This window comes from Pseudophryne corroboree, chromosome 3, assembly GCF_028390025.1.
Source record: "Pseudophryne corroboree isolate aPseCor3 chromosome 3, aPseCor3.hap2, whole genome shotgun sequence".
Lineage (NCBI taxonomy): Eukaryota > Metazoa > Chordata > Amphibia > Anura > Myobatrachidae > Pseudophryne > Pseudophryne corroboree.
The window spans coordinates 174,741,115-174,756,705 of NC_086446.1; the positions used below are offsets into that span (position 1 = coordinate 174,741,115).

The following is a 15,591-nucleotide window of genomic DNA, read 5'->3' on the forward strand; positions in this document are numbered from 1 at the left end:
CACATGTTTTCCGATAAGTCGGAATTGCCAACCTGTCAGAAAAATGGCAGCCCCATTGAATAGGTCGAATCACGATTCAACCTAAAAAAATTCCGACAATAATTGATTACACCCCATAATCTTTTATTTATATGGTGCTAAAAGGGTTCCTGTTCATAGAAAGATAATATACATTAAGATTATATAATACAAGGTGAGCAATTTAGGTAGGTACATACAAGTTCACGAATTACCGTGGCAAGTGCACACGCCAGTATTCTGGCTGTCTGGTATTCCAGCGTTGGTCTTCTGACCGCCGGAATCCTGATAGCCGGGATATCATACTAAATCGGAACCAGCTCTAAGAGCCTGGGGCTGGTTATGCTTTTGTCCAATTTTTTTTTCTTACTATTTCAGAACTTTTACACAGAAGCATGCACAGATACGGCTGATCTGTGCATGCGTCTGTCAAACTCGCCTATAAAAAGCTGGTGTATTTATAAGCAAGTTTCCGGTAAGCATTTAGGTGCGAGTTTAAGACTTGCATCCTATCGCATCTGGATGCAAGTTTGGCCATTGTGAGATGCGGGAGTGCGAGAAACATGCAACTTTGTATGTTCTCGCACCTTATTACATGTGCAAGTACAGCAAAATGTGCAAGTTTTGGGTAGACACTGAGTGATGGGGGAGTTAAAAAAAAAAAAAGGATGAGGTAAATTCAAGGAGAGAAAACTAGAAGTAGGACCGGAGGCTGTATGAGACACAGCAGTAGATCTAATCATGAGAGTTTATATTATATTTAAAAGGTCCAATTAAGTCATATTAAATATGATTCAGGCATGACATATCGCAATATATATATATATATATATATATATATATATAAATAAAGCATCATTATGTGTCAGCTTCTATCACCACTGTAGATATTGCTTGCTAATTAATTACTACTTGCAGATACAGAAGAACAAGTTTTTTTATATGCTAAGAAGTGCTATTTTATTTAACTTTATAATAATAATAATAATGATGATAGTAACAATAACAATGTAACAAGTAGTCTATGACTATGTTTGAGAATTTTTCTGATTAGCCTTGTTTATGTTTATTTATATATGTTACATCTTAAAGCTTTACAGCTGAAACACAAAGATGAGTTCTCACTGTAAGAAATAAGATAATGGAGCCTGTTCCTGTGGATTATATTTCTCAAGCACGGTGATACTGACACCTTTCAGTGTTATTCTACCAAGCTTAGGTATCAATACAGAGGTTTTAGTCACTTAGAGGAAAACCTTTAGAAGAATAACATAGGGAAGTGTCTTATTTCCAAGACTGTACAAGATAAACAGACAGCAGAGAGATTCCATTAAAGGTTCCAACAAAAGACTTTGGTGGGGGACAACAATAACCACCCTAGTTACCTGAGAAGCCCTCTCCATTGCCATTGGAAATCTTCAGCTCAGAAATCTTGTTTTCCCAGTGAGCAGTATTTTTCTAATATATCTGGATTAACGTAGTTTTCTCGGAATAAGTCACTATAATTGCGTTTGGTACAGACTAAGTAATATTACTTTTACCAACAGCATCATTGTGGGGTCTTAAAGACTTTTGTGTAAAACGAGTAAGAGCCATTTAATAACTAGTTGCTTTATGTGCTTTATTCATAGAACATGGTTAAAAGCAAGTGCAATAGAGTGGGACACAATGAACTAATAATTCTAAACACAATATGGATTGAGTGACACAAATATTTCATGTATACTGAGTTGTGGTTTATATTCACTTTTATTAGATGATATTACCGTGTCTATAACTCTGTTACCTCTTTCACACCACAACAAAAACTCGTGTTATTGCCAGGTTAACCCAGGCCACGGCTCACTGTGAAAGGGTTAATCCGGGTCCAGTGACACGGGAATCCAACCTGGGTAGATACCCTGGTTGGTCTGGGAAGAACAAGGCTTACAGAGCAGTGTGAATGGTTAATCCGGGTCATGTTCAAACCCTATGGCAAGCCAGTGAGAAGCACCGGTAATATCCCGAATCCAGCCTGCGGTGTGAATGGGTTTCAAGTCACTGTGACATGAGCCAAAACCGTGTTCAGTGACCCGGGCTGGGGAATACTGATAAACAGAAATTTTGCATTTATTTACTAACATATATTTATATGGTGTCAGCATACTCCTTAGTGCTTTACAATTTATAAAAAAAAAACACAGTATTATAACAAAACAGCATATTAATAGGCATACAAAGAGGTCACATGACTCTGCTCAAAGTTTTCAGCAATAAAGGTAATGTACTTAGATAGAAATAGAAAAAGTTTGACTTTCATTCCTAAATTTTATGCCATATGCGAGGTGAGTACATTGGATATAAGCCAGTGGTTCCCAAACTTTTTTGAATCACGGCGCCCTAGAGTATCAGACTTTTTCACGGCACCCCTAGGCCAAAAGTTTCTTATTGAGAAATGTAGAAATAAATATTAAATTAAGTAAATTGTGTTTCTATGTCATGCTTAGACTCAGTTATGTGGTGAGGGACAGGATTTTCTCTGTTCACATATTTTATCTGTGCTATTTTTTAGCAGGAACTTAATCCCTGAACCTCTCATTAAAAATGATATAATCAGGAACTGGGTTCCTGAACATGTCCTGGGCCAAAATGTATTTTCCATAAGATAAGTTTTACTTTCAAGTCCATTTGTGTGTGTGGTAGAATTTGTGGTGGCTCTTGTAGGAATACACTGTAGATTATAAGCTTCTGTGAGGCTGGGGCTTGATATAACTGAATGAATAGATATTCCATGCAAACCACTGTGTAATATGTGTACACTGTTAAGAAATAATGTATTTATCATATGTATTTGGTGTCTGATGTTTGAGCAGAAAGGGTAGGGATCAGAGGCGTCGGAATGGGGGGGCAAGGGGGCAGCATGCCCCCGAAACATGTCAGAGGCGCATGCGCTGGGGAGCACTTACCCCCAGATCACAGCTCAGACTCCGACTTCAAAACTCTGGTGCCACAGGCTGCTGCCCCATGTCCTGTCCAGGCGGCTCTTCACAGATGCATTATTGGGAGGGGGCTGGGATGTCCCAGCAGGCTCAGCATGGCCACGCCTCCTTCCAGTAATGCATCTGTGATTGCCGGCTAGGACAGGACACGGCCAGGCAGCAGTTTTGAAGTCAGAGTCTCCGCGGTGATCTGGGGGTAAGCGCACACCGCATGGGGTGGGGTGGGGGGTGTAATCATGGGGGGAGTGCCAAAATGTATTTTTATCTACCCCCCAACCACAATACATTCTGGCGCCCATGGTAGGGATATTATTGCAGGGGTTTTTCCCTCTTTCTCATTCCTGCCCATTACAACTAATACAACAAATCACCACACAGGGCTATTTCAGAGATGAACGCAATGCCCGTGTCAGACGTAGTGCACAGAATTATTGCTACTGTGCATGTGTCTGGGTTGCACTGCTCATGCACCTCGCTTGCATCCAAACAGTCACAGTTGTGATTTCAGAAGCACACACAGAGAAGTGTAATGAAAATGTAGTGGATGTTCCTCGTGTGCGATGACAGGGAGGTGTCTTAGTGCATGTGGAGATGGTCCTTCTTATGGTCATGGGAGTGCGGTGGGCATGTCGGTGAAAGTGGTTGCATACACAGATGCTCACCCGCTCATGTAGAGGCCATACTCAGATAGAGAATCTGTACCTGGCAAAAGGCTTGTGAAAGTTTCAGTGATGCAAGCAAAGATGCGCCAATCACTATTATTGTGTGTACAGGTGCTGAAAGTGGGTGTCTCAGTCCTTGCACATTTCAAGGCACAGATATACGCAAGGTAAGGGCTTTGTGGCGGCATTTGCATAAAGTTGCGGACAGATGACAGCCAATAGATGCAGCTGCAGGCGCTTCTGCCCCCACCTCTGCATCAGGCTCACATTGTGAAAGAGTCAGCACATATGATGATGAGCGATAACAGTGTAAAATACCGGATGTTTTCTGGGTGAAAGATTTTCGGTTTAGATTTGTATTTACTGTAAGTGAAAGGATCTGATTAATGGAGGGGATTTTTCAAGAGTATTAACAGTAATAAAAGTGGATGTTGACTTTCATATATTTAGAGGAAATACATTCCAAAAGTATGGGGCAATCATAGAGGCTTCAGTCATGGTCCGAGGAGGAAAGAGGGTCATCCAAATCCCTGAACTGAGAACAAGAGCCAAGCATAAATAGAGTAAAACAAATATAGGAAAAGTGCAGCACATAAACATGTAGTCTGGAAAGTTATCTGAAAACCCAGAAACCGTAACTGCTGCACTAATGACTATTTACAGTATGTCAGTGGAGAGTTGCCAAACATTGAGAATATTATAAGTACCAAATTAATTAAAAAAAATGAAGATTTTTTTTACTAGTACATTATGGTACTGATGCAGAGTTAGGAGTATATTCATGAAGCAGTGAAAAGAGTGGAGAAAAGGACCGGTGGAGAAGGTGCCCATGGCAGCCATTCAGCTTTGAAGGAAGAATTTATCAAGTACGTTCTATAAAATGTAAGGGAGATGCTGATTGGTTTCCATGGGCAACTTCTCCACTGGTCTGTTTCTTCACTGTTTTCACTGCTTCATGAATAGACCCCATAATGTATTTATGCACAACAAGAAAATGCATATGTATATTACACAACAAAAGACACATGCTACGCTGTCGCTATTTATGTCATTCAAAAACGTGTGAGAAAGGCAAAATTGTATCATCCACAGAACAAAGCAGTCAGGCATTAAAAATAAACATTTCATAACTGCTTTCAGGTGCCAAACAATTTGTATGACAAATGCTAATTGTAAATTAGTATTGCCTAAATGCTGTCAAATTTGTGCTATTCTCACATTAACACAGTCATGAGATGTACCTTGCAGTGACATTTCTGTTCGGAGCTCTCCTTTGCCTATATACACTTACCGCCACATGAGGGCACCAACAAGCCACAGGAATGTCTCTATTCAAGTGGTTATTTTTCTTGGAGATATTTCCACCATGTAATGCCTGAAAAACAAGATAAACGAAAACGAATTAAAATAGAGTAGATATACTGGAGCGTTTGTGTTACAAAGCTATACTGTTATATTTTATGTGCTCAGTTTATAAGAGGGAACATATTGAATGGAGTTTGTTTGTACCTATGACGTAATTCATTTTAATTAATACTGAGACACTCACTTGCGGCATCATGTGGCAGTGCAGTTACGCCTTAGTGCATCTTTAGATGGTGCAACATCAAAACATACATCAGCCCTATTCCAAGTGCAGTTTGTCTGACCATGGCCTGCTGTGTGAGAGGCTGTGCGTCCAGGAATGCCCACTAAATTCCAGAGGCCGTGCATCCAATACTGTTCGGCAACTCTGGGTGCTGACAAGTGGGACACATGCACTGTGCTCAGACTTAAAACATCAGCCAATTGTGCTTTGCATCGACAATGCGTGCAACGTGATTTCTTCAACATGAATATGTATTGCTTGATAAGTGAGTCACTACTAATAGGCCCTACACACTGGGCGATAATATTCAAAGATATGAACGATCTCGTTCATTAATGAATGAGATACCGTTCATATCTTTGATTGTGGAGGCACCAGCGATGAACGATGCGCGGCCCCGCGCTCATTCATCGCTGGTGCGCTGCCGTCGCCTGTGCATGCAGGCCAATATGGACGATCTCATCCATATTTGCCTGCACTTCTATGGAGCCGGGTGATGGGAGGAGTGAAGAAACTTCACTCCCCCCTTCACTCCCCACCACCCCGCCGCCGAGTCACCCGTTGGCCATATCCGCCGCAGGGGCATCTCGGTGGCGGATCGATCAATGTGTAGGGTTCTTTAGACACCAAAACTACTGATAATGCTGGATTCATGTAATGTATAAACATAAGAATTACTAATTCTATGGTTTATTATTCTAACACCAATGCATTTATAGATGCATTTTCTTAGATTATTACTGATGTATACATGCAATAATTGAAGTTCACAGGAAGAAAGGGGCCTTGTTTTCTAGTGAATTGATAGAAAAGAGAAGCGGTATTCACTCAGAATTGTGTTAAATCGTTAATTGGGCTGATTCATGTTTATATGTAAAGCAAAAAAGCAGGCAACTGGGCAAAGTCATGTTGCACTGCAGGCAGCAGTGATTGTTGTGGGAGGTGGGGTGGCAGATGTCACATGGTTTTGCCCATTTGCTGGCTTTTTTGCTTTACTTAGACCATGAATCAGGTCCATTGTTTTGTCTCAATTCCCTCCATACTGGTAGAACTAAATAAATTAAATTATATTTTTAAAGGGAGGAAAGGTCACCAGTGGTGTTCCACAGGGATTTCCGTTGTGGCCCATTACGTCACACCATAAATGATTTGCAAGGGTATGTATGACTTTTCAGTTGCCACAAACACCAGGAGTGTTCCTGTGGGTAAATAAAATGACGAATGGTTTAGTTAAACTAGAAGAATAAAGATGTGTGTGGCAGCAGCTACCATACACGTGGGATGTAAAAAGCCACAGGCAGAAATGGAATTATAACTACAATAACAACTGTACGGAGACCTTAGAGAGAGGAAAGCCCTGTCAGCAGCTGCTGCAGAATGCAAATGCTGAATGCCACAAAAATCAAAACAGTAGCAATTGCAGTATCTAAAAATGATAGAATATCAATGTGGAGAAAAGAAGCGATGTGTAAGGTTGTTTTCACCATGTAGATGTCAGGAGGCATGCCAACTTGTAATGTGCACTCACATTGTGATCCATTGACGGGAAAAAACAAAATACTTCAATTTACTAGGAAAATAGCCTTGTAATATGATATAATCAGAGCCATTGAGAGATGAAGAAGAGTAATTTGGCTGTGATGGATCATACACACATTCTGTAAGTACAGTTCAGTGAGGGCATGTTGATGAAACTGTGGGCAATGACAATCTACTGTAGCTGTATGTGTAGTCACACCTAGTTAAGCATACACAATGTCGCGGGTGTGGATCATAGGATCGACCACACTTAGGTCGACAGTCGTTAGTTCGACCACTGTTGGTCGACAGTGATTAGGTCAACACGATCATTAGGTCGACTTGAACAAGGTCGACATGAGATTTAAAAACAAAAAAAATTGGTGTCGTTTTCTTCATAAATTGACCGGGAACTCTAATTAGTGCACTGTGTCCCCTTGCATGCTTTGAGCAAGTTGCCTCGCTGCGCTCGGCACAGGTTACTATTAACCAGTCGTAGTCCATGTGGATCGTAAAGCATGAAAAAGTAAAAAAAAAATGTGAAAACCTCATGTCAACCTTTTTCCATGTCGACCTAGTACATGTTGACCTATAGACCATGTAGACCTAATGCATGTCAACTAATAGTGGTCAACCTACAGTAGAGACCGGATGCCCAAAGCCACACACACGAAAGAACCCTGTAGATTTGTTGGCTGCACATTAATACTGCCATTATCCTGTTCCGCCACATCCAGAATGAACTCTATTGTATTGAGTTCTGGTGGCTATTGGATAACTAATTCCTTGTCCTGTATGGTGGAATCCTTTTGAGAATACATGCGTTGTGTCATGGCATGCAACACTGCTGGAAGTAACCATTAGAAGATGGGTAGACTGTGAGGAAAATAGGGTGCACCAGGGACATGCAGTTAGGGGAGGCAGGGGAGGCAGTGCCTCCCCTGTCATTAATGAGTAAAATAATACAAGGAAGATACTTATGACACATATTCTGTGTCATAAGTATCTTTGTTATATTATTGTATTCATTTTGGGACATAAAAAGACTTTAGGAGGCACTGATATCAGTGCCTCCTGTTGTGAATGGGAATGAGAATCAAGCGGGGGGCGGGGCCAAGCATGGGGCTGTAAATGCCCATTGAAAAAACTTGTCAAAGCGGCACTAGTATAAGTGCCGCTTTGACAGGGGCAGATGTGATTGGACAGCGGATCCAGGGCTGGATCCGCTGGTCCAATCACCCATAAGATGCAGCATAAGTGCTCACCTCCCTCTCCTCCACGTCCTCCGTTACTCCAGCGGGATACACCTGCATGTGCGCCGTGCGGAGACTTCCGCCTCCCCCGCCTGTGTTGCTTTGTCCCCCGGCCCGGTAACCTCGATCTTGAGGACCAGGCACTCGGTTTTTTAAAAAGGGTGTGTCCCCGGGGTCGGGCTCCACTTGGATTGGCTGTAAGTTTAATGAATGATGTCTCCCTTGTCCGCTGCAGAGACATCATTTATTAAACCTGTAGCTGTCAGCTGGCTGAGGAGGACGTGGTGACCCCTCCCTCCCCTACCTCTAGTGGCAGTGTAGATTGCGGAGCCGGAGGGTGTGGCCTACTGCCCTGCAATATGCCGGGACCTCGAATCTGCAGGGGATGCGGCGGCATCTATACCGCTGCCATGAGCTGGGGACCGGAGACTTCCTGCATCTGCCGCCCGCTGCTTCATGCATCTGCTGGGTGACCTGGCAATGCTATCATCACCCAGAGTGGAGAACTGTCGACGGGACTCCGACGTGGATGAGGTGCTGCTGTGATGCCCGGGAGTGCAGACGTCCTGACTGCTCCTGCTGGTCTCCGGTGACGAGGTGGGCTGCATCCCGCTGTAACTCCCCTGCCTGTGCTCCATTCATACCGACTAGGAGCTGCTACAGACACTACAGCCGAGGTGGTGGTGAGTCCCTGGGGTCAGATAGTGTCGACACACTACATTACACACTCCTCTGCCCCCCGCCCCCCAACAGAGGCCAGGGCTGCCTTCTCCTCCTTACCCCGAGTACTGTCTGCTGTACTTACTCCGTCCCTACCTCCAACACTGCCTGCCCTTACCCCCTCTAATCAGCTTTTTCCTACCTCTCCCCCCACAATCAGTGTTGTGACCCAGAAACTGTGGAGTAGGACCCCAACTTTTTAACGTAATGGGTCCCTGGGACCCACACAATTTTTCGCTCGTCACAATCACTGCTCTCTCTTCCCGAAATCACATAATTTTAAGAAATAGAACATCCAACAACCCTTTTCCCCGGCGTCACCCACTGCTGTCACCCTCTTCCTAGCATCACCCTCTCCCTGGCATCACTCACTGCTACCACCCTCTCCCTGGCGTCACCCACTGATGTCACCCCCTCCCTGGTGTCACCCTCTCCCTAGCATCACCCACTGCTGCCACCCTCTCCCTGGCATCACCCACTGCTGTCACCCTCTCCCTGGTGTCACGCTTTTCCTGTCATCCTCTCCCTGGTGTCACCCACTGCTGTCACCCTCTCTCTGGCGTCACCCTCTACCTGTCACCCACTCCTGGCTATTTTGTTGTCCAGGACTTTCATTAACTTAATAGCGCCGCATCCACGGTGCTATTAAGTTAATGGAAGCCCTGGACAACAAAATTGCATTCATGTTCTCCTCCCAATCCCTTCCCTGTCCCAAACACTAATTATTATTTTTTTTTCTATGAAAATGTACAATATATCACAAGTATAATGAGCAGGCAGGCAGCCGGCATTGGCGGCAGTGGCGGTAGGGGTCATCGGCAGGATTTGACAGACATTATGGCTGCAGTGCCTCACCAGCCACTGACCTCCCCGCACGACACTGGGGTGCACATTGTTAGCAACAATATTCAAGTAGGTTGTGGCAGCACCGTAACAGGGCTTTAGTGCGCCCTGTGTCGGCCATGCCCCCAGATCACATGACATCATGCATTGCTTGCAGCCACTATCGCTGGGAACTACAGCACTCAGGGCTGTCTTAAAAGCAGTGTAGGACTCTGTTGTGCAAAGCAATGCACAGGGGCCACTACCCATCCTCCAGTGGTAGGGGTGAGGGGTACTATCAGCACCTCCTTTGATATCCTGCAGGTGTTCTATCATCCGCTCAGCATGTAGGACCTGGAGCAGTAATCACTGCTAATTACTTCTTTGCTGCACAGATGGGGTGGGTGGGGGTGGTTTAGTGAACTGGGGCAGGAGGGAGAACACTAAACTATAGAAGGGGGCATTGGGCTGAATGAGGGGGCCCTGGTACATGGCTTCCAGTGTGGTAGGGAGTGTTTAATACATAGGGGAGGGGTGGATAGTGGAGTGGGCTTAATATTCATCAATTTCCAGTGGGAGGGCAGCTGGCTTGACTGCAGATAATGTATCTCCAGTTCCTGGAAATTGATTTCTTAGCTTTTAACTAGAGAGTTTCACCTTTCATGTGATACTGTGGATTTGGGGATCAGAGTTCATGAGCCAGAGCAATCCACCAATGAAAATATAAATCTGCATACCAGGCATGTGGAGCTGGAGCAGGGACCAGTTGCTGGAAGGCTGATATTTCTGGTTTCTGGGCATAATAGAGACAAGCAGCCAGTGTCCACTGAAAAGGGGAGAGTCTCAGCTTTTGGAGTATACCCTCAGAAAAACTCGAGGTATCTGGCTTGGAAGAACAAGTAACAGGCTCGGATGAGGACTACTACTTTTAAGTCAGATATGTCTGGTTCCCCAGGGCTGATTTACAAAATTCTGGTACCTCTGGAAAAAGGGGACCCCTTGGGCAACAGCCCATTGAGACCATACAGAAAGACAGCCCTGACAGCACTGCCCGGAGCATCCTCAGGATGCTCCATGGGGCTGTAAGAGCTGCTGTGAGCATGTCTGGAGTGTCCAAAGGACGCGCTGGCTGGAAATAAAGTAGTGATTCTAGCTGCATGCTAGTCAGATACAGTAGCCGTGGGTGAGCGGCGGTGCAGTCTGTGTTACAGCTTTTAAACGGGTCTACTACGGTATGCCGGCGCTCGGGATCCCAGCGCCCAGCATTCCGGCGCCAGGATCCCAACTGCCGGTATACTGGCAGCGGGGTAAGCACAGAAGAGCCCCTTGTGGGGATGCTGCGGGCATGGTTTATTCTCCCTCCAGGGGTGTTGTGGACACCCCAAGAGGGAAAATAGTTGTCAGTATGCCGGCTGTCAGGATTCCGGCGCCGGTATGCTGAGCGCCGGGATCCCAACAACCGGCATATGAAGTGCCACCCCTTTTAAACAATATTCAGTTTGTATACAGAAGCCTAATGTGTGCCAGGCAAACCATACCCACACTGTTACACCACTGCCACTAGACTGAACTGATTACACAAGGGAGGATAGATCGAATGGATTTATATAGTATCTATCAAATTCAGATCCAAATGTCAGAATGATGCAGCAGAAATCTACAGACCAAACATCAGACAGAGGACATTATTTCAGTAATCAACTGTCCAGTTTTTGAGAAGTTGTGCCCACTGTAGCCTCAAGTTCCTGTCTTTTGCTGACAGGAGTCTGGTGTTCTGCTGCTGTAGTCCATCCATTGCAAGGGTTGATGTGATATACATTCGAATTTCAGAGATAGATTTCAGTATATTACTGGTGTAACATATGGTTATTAGAGTAAAGCCACCCACACACTAGAACGATTGTTGGGCAGATGCGCAATTTATCGATATATCTAATAGATCTTTAGTGAAAGGGCAAATCGTTTGCATTTTACTAATGATAACGATCCGATGCGTGGCTTTGTGGGTCGTTTGATGTATTTTTAGATATTCCCTGCTGCAGGGAAGTGACAGCATGCTCCTGGATGTGGCTACTCCCCAGATCTTAAGATCTATCTTTATGATTATGCACAAAATTGTTTGTCCAGGACTGCAGGAGAGTTCAAGGGAAATATTAAAGCCCTGCATCTTTTGCAAGTCTTTCTAGTGTGTGCACCTTAAATGTCACCTTCCTGTCAGCTTGATCTGGCCACTATCATCTCACCTATCTCATTTACAAACGTATTTTCACTAGAGATGAGCGGGTTCAGTTCCTCGAGATCCAAGCCCCCCAAAACTTCACGTGGTTTACACGGGTCCGAGCCAGCCTCGGATCTTCCTGCCTTGCTCGGTTAACACAAACGCGCCCGAACGTCATCATCCCGCTGTCGTATTCTCGCAATATTCGTATTCTATATAAGGAGCCGTGCGTCGCCGACATTTTCACTTGTGCTTTGGAGATGATAGCGAGAGGACGTGGCTGTGTTCTCTCAGTTTCTGTGTTCACTGTTCAGTATGCTGCAAATATCTGTGCTCAGTGTGCTGCAAATATCTGTGCTCAGTGTGCTGCAAATATCTGTGCTCAGTGTGCTGCAAATATCTACGTTCTCTGCCTGAAAACGCTCCATATCTGTGCTGCATTGTAGGAGGACAGTGCAGAATTTTGCTGACCACCAGTATATATATATAGCAGTACGGTACTGTAGTCCATTGCTCTACCTCTGTGTCGTCAAGTATACTATCCATATCTGTGCTGCATTGTAGTTGTGCGCAGTATGTAGTAGGAGGACAGTGCAGAATTTTGCTGGCCACCAGTATATATATAGCAGTACGGTACAGTAGTCCATTGCTCTACCTCTGTGTCGTCAAGTATACTATCCATATCTGTGCTGCATTGTAGTTGTGCGCAGTATATAGTAGGAGGACAGTGCAGAATTTTGCTGACTACCAGTATATATATATATAGCAGTACGGTAAAGTAGTCCATTGCTCTACCTCTGTGTCGTCAAGTATACTATCCATATCTGTGTTGCATTGTAGTTGTGCACAGTATATAGTAGGAGGACAGTGCAGAATTTTGCTGACCACCAGTATATATATAGCAGTACTGTACAGTAGTCCATTGCTCTACCTCTGTGTCGTCAAGTATACTATCCATATCTGTGCTGCATTGTAGTTGTGTGCAGTATATAGTAGGAGGACAGTGCAGAATTTTGCTGACCACCAGTATATATATATGTATATATATATATATATATATATATATATATAGCAGTACGGTACAGTAGTCCATTGCTCTACCTCTGTGTCATCAAGTATACTATCCATATCTTTGCTGCATTGTAGTTGTGCGCAGTATATAGTAGGAGGACAGTGCAGAATTTGGCTGACCACCAGTATATATATATATATATATATAGCAGTACGGTTCAGTAGTCCATTGCTCTTCCTCTGTGTCATCAAGTATACTATCCATATCTGTGCTGCATTGTAGTTTTGCGCAGTATATAGTAGGAGAACAGTGCAGAATTTTGCTGACCACCAGTATATATATATATAGCAGTACGGTACAGTAGTCCATTGCTCTACCTCTGTGTCGTCAAGTATACTATCCATATCTGTGCTGCATTGTAGTTGGGCGCAGTATATAGTAGGAGGACAGTGCAGAATTTTGCAGACCACCAGTATATATATAGCAGTACAGTACAGTAGTCCATTGCTCTACCTCTATGTCATCAAGTATACTATCCATAATTGTGCTGCATTGTAGTTGTGCACAGTATATAGTAGGAGGACAGTGCAGAATTTTGCTGATCACCAGTATATATATATATATATATATATATATATATAGCAGTACGGTACAGTAGTCCATTGCTCTACCTCTGTGTCATCAAGTATACTATCCATATCTGTGCTGCATTGTAGTTGTGCGCAGTATATAGTAGGAGGACAGTGCAGAATTTTGCTGACCATCAGTATATATATATAGCAGTACGGTACAGTAGTCCATTGCTCTACCTCTGTGTCGTCAAGTATACTATCCATATCTGTGCTGCATTGTAGTTGTGCGCAGTATATAGTAGGAGGACGGTGCAGAATTTTGCTGACCACCAGTATATATATATATATATATATATATATATAGCAGTACGGTACAGTAGGCCATTGCTATTGATATATTACTGGCATATATTTCCACACATTAAAGGATGGAGAACAAAAATGTGGACGGTAAAATAGGGAAAGATCAAGATCCACTTCCACCTCGTGCTGAAGATGCTGCCACTAGTCCATGGCCGAGACAATGAAATGCCATCAACGTCGTCTGCCAAGGCCGATGCCCAATGTCATAGTAGAGAGCATGTAAAATCCAAAAAACAAAAGTTCAGTAAAATGACCCAAAAATCTAAATTAAAATCGTCTGAGGAGAAGCGTAAACTTGCCAATATGCCATTTACGACATGAGTGGCAAGGAACGGCTGAGGTCCTCTTCTATGTTCCTCATGACTAGTGGGTCAGCTTCACATGAGGATGGAAGCACTCATCCTCCCACTAGATAAATGAAAAGACTTAAGCTGGCAAAAGCACAGCAGAGAACTGTGCGTTCTTCTAAATCACAAATCCCCAAGGAGAGTCCAATTGTGTCGGTTGCGATGCCTGACCTTCCCAACACTGGACGGGAAGAGGTGGCGCCTTCCACCATTTGCACGCCCCCTGCAAATGCTGGAAGGAGCACCCGCAGTCCAGTTCCTGATAGTCAAATTGAAGATGTCACTGTTGAAGTACACCAGGATGAGGATATGGGTGTTGCTGGCGCTGAGGAGGAAATTAACAAGGAGGATTCTGATGGTGGTGTGGTTTGTTTAAGTCAGGCACCCGGGGAGACACCTGTTGTCCGTGGGACGAATATGGCCATTGACATGCCTGGTCAAATTGCAAAAAAAATCACCTCTTCGGTGTCGAATTATTTTAACAGAAATGCAGACAACAGGTGTCAAGCCGTGTGTTGCCTTTGTCAAGCTGTAATAAATAGGGGTAAGGACGTTAACCACCTAGGAACATCCTCCCTTATACGTCACCTGGAGCGCATTCATCACAAGTCATTGACAAGTTCAAAAACTTTGGGTGACAGCGGAAGCAGTCCACTGACAACTAAATCCCTTCCTCTTGTAACCAAGCTCCTGCAAACCACACCACCAACTCCCTCAGTGTCAATTTCCTCCTTAGACAGGAAAGCCAATAGTCCTGCAGGCCATGTCACTGGCAAGTCTGACGAGTCCTCTCCTGCCTGGGATTCCTCCGATACATCCTTGAGTGTCATGCCTACTGCTGCTGGCGCTGCTGTTGTGGCTGCTTGGAGTCGATCATCATCCCAGAGGGGTAGTCGGAGGACCACTTGTACTACTTCCAGTAAGCAATTGACTATCCAACAGTCCTTTGCGAGGAAGATGAAATATCACAGCAGTCATCCTGCTGCAAAGCGGATAACTCAGGTCTTGGCAGCTTCGGTGGTGTTAAACGTGTGTCCGGTATCCACCGTTAATTCACAGGGAACTAGAGAATTGCTTGAGGTACTGTGTCCCCTGTACCAAATACCATCTAGGTTCCATTTCTCTAGGCAGGTGATACCGAGAATGTTCAAATACGTCAGAAAAAGAGTCACCAGTGTCCTAAAAAATGCAGTTGTACTCAATGTCCACTTAACCACGGACATGTGGACAAGTGGAGCAGGGCAGACTCAGGACTATATGACTGTGACAGCCCACTGGGTAGATGTATTGCCTCCCGCAGCAAGAACAGCAGCGGCGGCACCAGTAGCAGCATCTCGCAAACGCCAACTCGTTCCTAGGCAGGCTACGCTTTGTATCACCGCTTTCCATAAGAGGCACACAGCTGACAACCTCTTACGGAAACTGAGGAACATCATCGCAGAATGGTTTACCCCAATTGGACTCTCCTGGGGATTTGTGACATCGGACAACGCCACCAATATTGTGCGTGCATTACATGT

General features: G+C 44.4%; 1 long non-coding RNA gene across 1 annotated transcript in view; it reads right to left on the reverse strand.

Annotated features, from left to right (window-relative positions):
• Window positions 1-15,591, reverse strand: part of LOC135057563 (uncharacterized) — a 177,031-nt gene that overhangs the window by 102,523 nt on the left and 58,917 nt on the right. The window contains exon 2 of the long non-coding RNA XR_010244204.1: window positions 4,950-5,033. This is a non-coding gene — a long non-coding RNA (uncharacterized LOC135057563). The remainder of the gene's footprint in view (window positions 1-4,949; window positions 5,034-15,591) is intronic.